The sequence below is a fragment of the Alligator sinensis genome, unplaced genomic scaffold, assembly GCF_000455745.1.
Source record: "Alligator sinensis unplaced genomic scaffold, ASM45574v1 scaffold1004_1, whole genome shotgun sequence".
Classification (NCBI taxonomy): Eukaryota; Metazoa; Chordata; order Crocodylia; family Alligatoridae; genus Alligator; species Alligator sinensis.
The window spans coordinates 1,053,153-1,065,003 of NW_005842148.1; positions in this window are offsets into that span (position 1 = coordinate 1,053,153).

The window sequence follows — 11,851 nt, forward strand, 5'->3', positions numbered from 1 at the left end:
TGATGCACGATAAAGTGCCATTGGCTTTTTTGATGGCTTCGTCACACTGCCGACTCATGTTCATCTTGGAACTGCCAACTCATGTTCACCCTTTCCATTTCCGTGCCACCCAGCAGGTCATTTCCTAGGCTGTAGGTGTGCTGGACATTTTTCCTCCCTAGGTGCAGCACTTTGCATTTCTCCTTGTTGAACTGCATTCTGTTGTTTTCTGCCCACTTGTCCAACCTGTCCAGGTCTGCTTGCAGCTGTTCCCTGCCCTCCGGCGTGTCCACTTCTCCCCATAGCTTTGTGTCATCTGCAAACTTGGACAGAGTACACTTCACTCCCTCGTCCAAGTCGCTGATGAAGACATTGAAGAGTATCGGTCCAAGGACCGAGCCCTGCAGGATCCCACTGCCCACACCCTTCCAGGTCGAAGCCGACCCATCCACCACGACTCTCTCCATCCAGCTCCATCCTCTTTGGAATGCCCCTTCAGGGAGTTGAAGGCTGCTATTAAATCCCCCCTCAGTCTTTTCTTCTCTGAACTAGATCAGCCCAGTTCCTTCAGCCTCTCCTCACAAGTCATGTCCCCCAGCCCCCTCACCATTCTGTTGTCCTCTGCTGGACTCTTTCCAACTTGCCCACCTCCTTTCTGTAGTGGGGGACCCAAAGCTGGACACAGGGCTCCAGATGTGGCCTCACCAGTGCTGAATAGAGGGGAATAATCATTCCCCTCCATCTGCTAGCAACACACCTACCAATGCAGCCCAATATGCTGTTAGCCTTCTTCACAACAAGGACATACTGTTGGCTCATATTCAGCTTATTGTCCACTGTCACCCCTGGGTCCTTTTCTGCAGAGCTGCTGCTTAGCCAATCAGCCCCCAGCTTGTACCAGTGCACAGGATTGTTCTGTCCTAAGTGCAGGACTTTACACTTGTCCTTATTGAACCTCATGGGATTTCTTTTGGCCTAATCATACAATTTGTTGAGGTCTCTCTGAATCCTAGTCCTACCCTCCAGCATATCCACTATTCCCTGCAACTTGGTGTCATCTGCAAACTTGCTGAGGGTGCACTCCATCCCATCTTCAGGTCGTTGATGAAGATATTGAACAAAACTGGCCCCAGGACAGATCCCTGGGGCACTCCACTTGATATTGGCTGTCAACTAGACATCAAGTGATTGATTCATACCCTTTGAACCCACAGTTCAGCCAGTTTTCTATCTGCCTTACAGTTCATTCATTCAAATGACACTTCCTTACCTTACAGCCCGTTCACTCAACTCATACTTCCTTAGAAGAACATCCACGAACAGCAACCATTAGTCTAGCATTGCATAGTGAGGTCACAGAAAATAGCATGGCAACTGACTGAAGCATTTACATTGCTAGGAGAATGTAGTAAGAAAAAAATACTGCTTTAAAAAGACAGATGGGAAGGAAAAAAACAGGGAGTTAGGGGAGAATTCTCTGTCTTGTCTACTTCATTCAGAGTATTTGCTGAGAATGGCTTCCCTGCTTGACGCCTCTTCTGTCTTGGGATAACCTAAAAAGATACCATTGATGAAGTTTCTGAGATCTTTACTGACACTCAAATCCTTATGCGTTGTATTTGCATGTGTGGTTCTAGCCTTGTTAAAGTTTCCAGGGAATTAATGGATTTTCCTTTTCTGCATCTTAAATTTGTTTATTGCCTTCAAATTGAAGCCTTTGATCAATTCCTCAGTGTTAAGGCCAAATGTAACCATCAGTTTGACCCACTGTCAGACCAGAGTCTCACTGGCCACCTCTACACAAGATGCTTACTGCACAGTAGCTCATTACTACTGTGCAGTAGAGTCGCATCATGGTTTGTGCCTTGCAACACTACTGCACAGTAGTAACAAGATGCTGCACAGTAGTAGCTCGTTACTACTATGCAGTAGCGTTGCGTGGCACAAACCATGATGCGATTCTACTGCACAGTAGTAATGAGCTACCGTGCACTCAGCATCACCAGGAAGCTATGCGGGGACGCTACTGTGCAGTAACACTGGTTATCGTGCAGTCATTTATTACTTGGTTATGCAAGTACTAAATGACTGCACGGTAACAACTGCACAGTCAGCATCTTGTGTAGACGTGGCCACTGAGTGTCATCTGCAGACCCTCCTCCTGGGAGCCAAGCCTTCTTTCTTTAGGTATGCGGGCAAAGTGGAGAATCCCAGTCCTCTTCATCTGAGAACCGCAATCACTGGGTCAAGTTCTCACAAGCACAAAGACATTGACCTTTCTCAAGGATTACAGCTGTTCTGCCACAGAAGTTCAGCAGAGGGAAGCCCTGGAGAAGCAAACTGCCTTCCTTTCTAGCCACAGCTCAGGTGTATAACCTCACTGCATGCTCGATCTCCACAAGCATGGGAAAAACTGCCAGCCCAATAAAATATGCCGCACATTTCTGTTCTGTAGCCCATTGATCCTTTACTTTGTATTTTATGAAAAAAAAGAAGAAATAAGATTTTTTTTCCAGCTTTCATATTTGAGAGGAAAAAGGTGCAAGATCCAGACACCTTCACGGGTGCTCCCAACCCCTTTATAATCTCAACATTGTTTTTAACTAAGGAGTCTCGGAAACAACAGACTTCCTAGTCATCCAGGTCAGTTCCCTCTATTAAGCAGGATTTTCCCATCCACTATGACACCCTCAAGGATTGTATCTAGCCTATCTTCTGAACACCTCTAATGATGGTAACTCAGTTCTCTCACTAGGCTACTTATTCTCCTCCCTAGCTCTAATTGCTCTTATGGTTAAGGATTTTTTCCCTTGTGTTCAATGTGAATTTTTCCATGCTAATTTTTAGACCGTTCCTCCACTATAATGGGGGTTGGGGGGGAATAAAGAACAGTTCCTTCCCCTCCCCAAAGACTAATGTCACTCAAACCTATGCATGCTGCTAGATCACCTTGCTTTATTAAAGATAAGTGACTAAACTGTAACTGGGTCTCATCAGTTAAGGAACCAATGAAAATTGCAGTAGCAGGAATACTGACACACTCATCTTTGTGCCGGATTATGGATACTGCCCTGAAGATGAGTCATTGTGGGTAGAGAACCACTGCAAACCTCCATCCCCTGAAGTACCGAACTAGCAAATGGACTCTAACATCAGAGGAAGGTAGATGCATAGTGATGGACCAATCAAAGACTTCAGTCCACACCCTGAAACTATGCTCATCTTCTCTTTTCTCCACTTGTATGATAGAGAGGAGTCTGCAGAGCCCACAGCTTGGTTGCCTTTAGGAGAAAAGCAGCTAAGGAAAAGTTTTCTCTTCCTCTTGGAATGGGATTGATAATATGCTAGGCATAGTTCTCTTTCAACTCCCCTGGAGATGAAGTAGTCAGGCAGTAGTAAGTCAGATTTTTGCTGGCAGGCATGGCGAACAGCACTGATTAACAGCAGGGTGGAGAGTAGCAGAAAAATGGAGGGGACAGCTGCATAACAGCACTGGTTCATCACATAGCAGATACTTCACCATGTAGCATTGATATGGAATATGGGTTTGAGGCCATACTGTTAAATAAGCAGTGATCCAGAGAATACCCATTAACATTAAAAATGGGAAAACTCATTCTGCCTCGTGCTGGTGAAAGGTAGGAACAGCTGGGAACATTACTGCATCCTCACCCACTTTGGAGAGTCTAAGTGGATAAGAAAACACTCAGATGATTGGGTGGGGGAGAGGTGAAGAATGAAGCCAGACATCAGAGAAAAGCAAGCATAGGGCATCTGTGAATGGAGGGAAATGTTAAGGAAAATATAAATGTTGTGCTGTATACAGGGTTTTGGACCAGGCCTTTCTATGAGCTGTAAGTCCAAGTTTAGCAAGGTACTTAAGCATGTGGCTAACTTTAACCACGAGCATCAACCAACTTAAGTCAATTAATTAGGGCCCATACTTGCCTTGCTAAACAGAGCCATATAGTCAAGGTTTCCCATCAGCTGGGAGACCATTTTGAAAATCCCCTTCAAATAAACTTGCATATAAATTACAGGGTGTTGAAGTGCGTGTGTGGCAGGCGGGGGAGCACAGAAGCAGATGGTTCAGAAGGGCAAAGTAGGGCTGAAAGCCCCTTTCCACCACTTAGAAAAGCAAACTTAGCAAGTTTTACAAACAACAGGACTTCTCCTTGTCCTTCAATAAGCACAAATGTTGCATCTGCTTGATACAAATGAAGTGGGCACAGTATCGGAAGACGTGTAGAAATGGTGTCTCTACACGTAACCCCAGCAGGTTTGATTCTCTCTCCCTCCTTCCCTTCCCCCTCTCTTTTTAAATAAAAGGACTTTTTTTTCCCCGTAGTCTTGGCCTGCTAAGAAAAATTCAAGGACAAGTATTTAAAATGCATACAGGAAAAAAAAAACTAAACTAAAATAAACAGCAGGTTTCTCCATGGTCACTAAAGGAGAAGGAGGGCAGACTTACTGAAGTGAACAACTTGGATCGAACCAAAAGGAGTCATTTACTTTTAGGTACTCCCCAGAGGTTTTATTCCTCTTGGCTGCGAGGCCAGGAATGTCAGCTGTGTTGAAATGGGGCACCCTGGAAAGTGCCGAGCCTGAGAGCCAGCAAACAGGTTCCGCATGACTGCCGTTAGGTCTCCGAGACTCCACAGAGAGATGAACTCTTTGACCAGAGAGGTGTGAACCGAAGAGGGGACTGGGTCATTTCTTTTCAAAGTTTTCTTTGCTTTATAAAGGCTTCGAGATTTCCACCTTCCCCCCGCCCCCTCCAAAAAAGCTCAAACAGCGACAAACCTTCAGCCTGAAAAGTGTAAACTAAAACAAAACAAGAAAGAAAGCAAGGAAGCAAGAAAGACAAACCCACATACACACAAAAAAAGGATTTGCTCTTTGCAAATAAACCCTAATGGGGACTTGAAGGCCATATTCTGACTGACTGAGCAGCATTTTCATGAGCATTAACTAAAGGTAAAACAAGAATTCAAGTTGATCACTTGATATCTAGATATATTTTCCCCCACACTACAAGTATCTCTAGATCTGTAGGTTTCTGAGTTATCATCTCTTTGGGGGGAAAAAAAAAAGAAGACATCTTTTTACTATAGGTTATGTACAGCACCTATCTCAGTGGGGCTCAAATCCTAAAGCCTCCGGAGGTATGAAGAATTAATTAACCAATCAATTGATTCATAATGAATCAAAAGGTGTTCCAAATCATACCCTAATCTTTTCGGGGTTGTTGCATAAAGAAGTGCACTAGGATTTTGTGGGAAGAGGGGGCACAGAGCCCACATCCCTCTATACGCAGAGTATGAGGACAAGCCTGCAGTTGCTGTTCTTCCTTCTGGCCCTACCCGAGGCCCGCTGAAACAAAAGGAAAGACCCTCATTGATTTTAATGGACTTTGGATTGGGCACTCCGGGAGCAATCCCATTTGGGAGCTCATGGATACTAATTCCTCAGCCGTGGTCCTCATAACATATTGGTAATAGCTCCCTCTACAACAGCTCACCAGCTGCCCTCCAAAGCTTAACTGTTTCAGTAACCTGAGGATTTGCTGTGACCAGACCTCCTCGTCCCTTGGCTGATGGATGAACTTCACCCATACCCAACTCCTTAACAGGCTAAACTATCAACATCACCTGTGTCCAAGATACATAAATCGCTTTGGGAGAAGCCCCGACATGCTAATATGAAATTCAGCAATCATTATTATGGCAAGACAGTTGGTAGCTCAGGAATACAGAAGGCTCCGGGGAGCACATGGATTTTCTCTTCACCGCCTTGCCAAACAGCCCACGGTCCCTACTTTCATGGATTGATACACATTTAAACAACAAGAAAAAGTCCTGAGCCCCCTGATTCAAAACTGTTCAACCGGGCTTCAAATTTAAACTATTGATAGGTAATCGAATAGGGACCGTAAACCATAAAAGTAAAACTGTACAGTCACTTTTAATTCAAAGCTTCTGCCGGACTTAGGTCATTTACTCAGCCCTATGTTAGTGTTTTCACACATGCTATGCATGAATTTGCTCTTCAAAAATACTTAATATTTTCCACGCACTGACATAAATCAGTGACTCCCAGACCCAGTGAAACGACTCCCCAATTACTTTCATGGGTATTTGACAGACCCCCTTGTGCAGAATTCACTTCTATTTTTTGCAGATTTTCCGCGTCCTTATATACATAAGCAAATCCATTTTAGTCGGGTTCCCATATATGAAAATGAGAAAACTCAAGCATCACAGGGATTTAAGACAGTGTGTGATGAGACTTCAGATTCTCCTTATGTGCAACTGATATTCAAGACTTCAGCAGAAATTCAATTCTTGCCTATGCCAAGGGTTAAAAAAAATATATTTTTAAACCATTGCATGTTTTCCTCCAAGTTTGCTGTTTTAAAAGTTGGATCCTGCAAAGTTCTTAGGTTAGATCCAAAGAGATCTTTTAGATATCCTTAAATCTATTTCACTGGCAATGTAGGTGCTTGCATAAGAACTGGGAGCCCAAATATCTCTTTGCAACTAGCTCTGAGCTCCTAAACCTCACATATCCCTCAAAGATGTTTCAGCATTTTGCAAAATTCAGCTCTTGAACTATTCCAGCAACATCTATGGTTCTTTCTACCCCATCCTCTCCTCCCTCCCCATTATAAATCTTGTATTGAATTGACTGTGCGGACAGGTCATGTAGAAATCTGGGTTCCATTTCAAATTCTGCCACAGCCTTCCCGTGTGACCTTGGGTGAGTCTCTTAACCTCTCGACACAGCAAACAATACTTTTTTCCCCTCCGCTGCTTGTCTTCCTGTCCGTGTAGATTGTGCATTCCTTAAAAGCCAGTGACAGTCTTTTATCCTGTATTTTTAAAGCACTTGGCACACCTGGCTTTTGATCTCAACCAAGGCTTCTATCATACATACAGAGTAACTGCTCTGACTGCATAATAAATGCAGTATTTTCACAGTCCTGTAGGGGATATCTGCAGCTCAGCTCCTAGGAGGTGTCTAATTCATGGTAAAAATATGCAAGTTTAAAACTAAGATAGGAGGGCTTGAGAAGAGGAAGATGTTCCAATTATCAGAAAGTGAGGGCTAAGTCAATCAGGAAAGGGCGTTCGCTCCCCCTTGCCCAAAACAGTGTAGGTGGCAGCTCTTCCACTTTTTAGATTGCATCACATGATGCAAAGCCACAGTACAGCCTTCCGCATTACTAATAAAAGGTTAAGGCTTCAAGCTATTTTTTAATTTAGATCTGTTGTTCGGTAATTGGAATAAACATTCAAATTTGAGCATCAAATTTCTCATTAGTTTCACATCAATACCTGTGCTGAAACTATGGATCAGTGAACTGAGTTTCTCACAGCCCAAGTGAATTCATTAATCATTCTCTCCTAAGATGGGTGTATAAGCAGACAGCTGTTCTAAGCAGCTGTCTTCTGGTAAAACTCCTAACGTACGTACTGCTAACAAAACTTTTCAACAGTCTGCTGTTGTCTTAACTGGAAGATCTCCTGGTATTGACAAGTCTGGTGGAAAGGAACTGGATCTCCACTCAACAATGCATTCCAATTTGTAAATGGTCACTTTATGGTTACAGACAGAAAGTTTTAAAACCATTAAGAATTAGTTACCACTTCTTATCTGGGATATCATGAGGAAGAAGAAATACAAAACCCGGCACTGATGAATGTATTCAGTGAACAAGTATAACCTTAAACCAATTTCAGCTGAATGCTCTTTTGCCCATAATCAAATGGGGCTGGTTGCTCACCTGGTGCCCCTGTTCTTCTAATAATAGATATTTAGATTTATTTTCATATACCTTGATGGGTTTGGGCTCGCCGGAGAGATTAGAGTCCACATTAGTCTCCTATTTTCCATTACAACCTAAGCAAGCGCTTGGGTAATCGGAGCTTATCCTATTTAAATATATGCAATCAGGAAATTTGAGATTGCCTTGATGGACCATATAATATTTCCTTTAGAAGCTCCCTGATATTCCAGCGTCTACAAGTTCAGCCATACAACAAATGATCTCACTGGGTACCCTTTCTCTAGTTGCGTCACACACTTAGAAGTAAGATGAGACCCCGGTAATCTTTCCTTGAAAAAATATATAAACAAGGACTTCTGGACTGACCTTGTCCAAGCTAAGCACACAGACAGGAAAAGAATGTATCAACATGCCTTGTAATACCACACAAAATGACTACATCTTTGCCCTGTGTTCAAACTGATATTTTATACGTTTGATCTAAGGTGAATGAATGAATATGGGTTGGGGGGGGCAGGGGGGAGGTTATGTTAAATATTACCATTATTCTAGCTGTTTGGCAAAACAGCAGATTTGCTCGAGGCAGAAATCTGCTACCTTAGGAGGGAGATTCAATCACTTTTTGCAGAAGGGAGGAAAAAAGGCTTTTTGTTGTGAAACAAGCTTCCTGCCTGCATAAAACGCCTTTAGTGGTTGCCAACAAATAAATAAATAAAGGGGGGCAAGAAGCAAATGAATCAATGCAAACACTTAATTCCCTCTGATCTCTATGGAGACTGGGCCAAATCCTTATCTGAGTGAAGTTGGTTTGAAAACTCCTATTGATGAGGGTGGGACTGGGATTTTGCCGTCAGATTGTAAGAGCCTGTATGGTTTTTTTTTGTTTCTCTTTCATCTGATAGTGGCAAGAGTCAGAATCCGCATAATGGAAATAACCGAGCGAATGCTCTCACCAGGTCCAGATTCCATTTCTAGTTACTTCCTATTATTGGGGATTTTAAAAACCATGCTCTTTCATCAATTCAGCAACATTATATATAAATAAATAAATACATGTATTTATGGGTTTAGACTACTGAGCAACTGGAAGTGCTTAGTGTTAGATTTGATTCATATGTAGCTTGTTTCTGCCACTCTTACTAATGTTGACTAATCTCTTGCTCTAGGATTTCAGTGCATCTCTTCCAAGAACACAAAAGGGAATAAGGGTAGCAGAGGCCTGGCCTGCTATTAGGAAAAGGTATATAGGTGCAAGTCACAGGATGTTTTCTGCACGATAAAACAAATGAAATTGGTGCCATTTGGTCTGAATGGGAGCAAGATTACAGTTACCAAGCACAAAAGGTAGCGTGGTTGGAAGTCTCTTAGCATGCTGCAAAATGCTGCTCTTTTGGAAAGTTGCTTCCCTTGGTAAATAAAGTGAGTCCTGATTGTTAAAGTGCTTTGGAGTTATTCAGGAAGCAAGCAGTCAGGTTAATATATATACCTTGTTAGTTTGTCTCCCATTTATGCTTGCATATAGTTTCCCAATACCGCAAGCTAATGGCATTGGAGAATCAGCACTTTGATCTCATATTTTGATTGTAAATTGTTTGATGACCAGGACTATGTTCTGGGCTTCTGACTGGTGCAACTTGTAGCCCCAGTGAGACCCCTCACTCTGCTTGGGCTCTTTACTTGCTAATGCTTCACAAGTAGTGAACAACACTAAAGGGTGTATAATGCATCTTTGAGAAGAGATAAAAAGAGTATTAAAAAAAAGCCAGGTGGCAGAGACACCTTAGGACCTTGTATTTCTGCAGTGCACCAAACAGGGATGCACTAAAGACATTACGATGCCTTGGTGCAGTGTTTCTCGTAGAACCAGTGCACGGTGAAGTGGATTCCGGTCCTCTCTGCCCTTGTGATACATCAACAGTGCACATTAGTGGAGCGTTGAGTGATTTGTGTTTTCAGCATAACCGGGGAAGAAAATGAAAGAGCATTTTATTAGAACAATCCATGTGAGTGAAGTCAGCAAGATTTGGTCTGTTTCTTCATCAAATAAGAATAATACTATTATTACTACTACTAATAAAAACTACCTTGGATTAACCTGACTGCTTGCTTCCTGAATAACTCCAAAGCACTTTAACAATCAGGACTCACTTTATTTACCAAGGGAAGCAACTTTCCAAAAGAGCAGCATTTTGCAGCATGCTAAGAGACTTCCAACCACGCTACTTTTTGTGCTCGGTAACTATAATCTTGCTCCCGTTCAAACCAAATGGCACCAATTTCATTTGTTTTATCATGCAGAAAACATCCTGTGACTTGCACCTATATACCTTTTCCTAATAGCAGGCCAGGCCTCTGCTACCCTTATTCCCTTTTGTGTTCTTGGAAGAGATGCACTGAAATCCTAGAGCAAGAGATTAGTCAACATTAGTAAGAGTGGCAGAAACAAGCTACATATGAATCAAATCTAACACTAAGCACTTCCAGTTGCTCAGTAGTCTAAACCCATAAAATACAACACCCAGCTGATGTCCTTTGTTCCCTCTTTCTCCTGCCATTATAAATATTTCTTACATGAACAAGTGTATTGTTGTTTAATCTAGCGGACAGCTACACCTTTGTTGATACAAGTGCTTTGCTCAGATTTACTACAAACAAACTCTCAACTCAATTCTGATCAAGAACTTTGCCTGAGTAGAGACATGGGAGAAGCTCAGGATTTTACCCATGTAATCTATGCCAAAAATAGAAGATTGGCCTGACCCCAAATCCAATCAACCCTGGCTCCTAACCCCTAAAAATGCAGCAAAACCATGGATCCTGGTCTTTCTGTAATCACTTTGCCCCTTCCCATGCCCTTTCTACTAATATAAGTTGTGTGAGAGCCATATAGTGAAAATATATATAAATAAAACGCAGCTGTTTGGAAATGAGGAATGTTCTTTTCAAATATTAACCATCTTTATTTTTCATTTGATATATAAACATTATACAAGAAAATTAGATCTTAAACCTTGATCAAGCAATGTAGTCCTGAGTAATATTGGTTTCTATTACAGAACATGACAAACAAATAAAAATGTCTACATCTGTGTCTTATGGGGAAAGATTTGTGGTCTCTCTCTATAGTTGTGGCACTAACTATTGCCCCCAGTGTATGCTACATTAAGTTTGGCTGAAACCTATGGAGGCCAAAACACAGCAGTCTAACTGAGGTCACTCAGAACAGCATGTGACCCTCTAAAACCCATCCCTCATTCCCAGGGCAGTCAATGGCAAAGCTCACGTTCATATTCTGACCATTTGACTTATACTGGGTGTGTCTACATGTTCATTAATGCGCCATAGTTACTGCGCATTAAGTTTAGTACTTGGATAACCAAGTACTAAATCAAAGCACAGAAACTCATGCACTGCACAGTAGCACCAGCGCATGGGTTTTTTCAGATGTTAACGATGCAGTAGCCTAATATTACTGTGTAGTAGTGGATTAACATGGGTTTTGCCTGGCACACTACTGCGCAGTGTTATAAGGCTACTGCCCAGTTAGCGTTTTGTGTAGACACACCCATTACTGAATACTTTCTTATTCCATGAGTAGACCACCGATGTCAATAGGTTAGAGATCAGAAGGTTAGGTTAGAGATTGGAAGGCAATATTTTACAGTTAGGGTGGCCAAAATCTGGAACCAACTTCCCAGGGAAGTGGTCCTTGCCCCTACCTTGGGCAAATTCAAGAGGAGGTTGGACAATCACCTGTCTGGGGTCTTGCGAACCCAGCATTGATTCCTGCCTGTGGCAGGGGGTCAGGCTAGATGATCTGTTTAGGTCCCTCCTGACCCTAGCTACTATGAAACTAAGAAACTATGAATAGAGCACATGGGGAAAATGCTACTGACCTGAAAGAATGGGACCAGGATCTGATCCAAAATGGAGTAAGTTTGGGTTAGGTCTGTATCATATATGATGCACTTCCAATGCACAAGAAGGATGAGTGACAGTTAATAAGACCCATTTTCTAACTTAACATTATTTTAACCTATAGCTTTAATGTTTTCTGTTCCTAAAAGGAAGTCTAGACCTCCT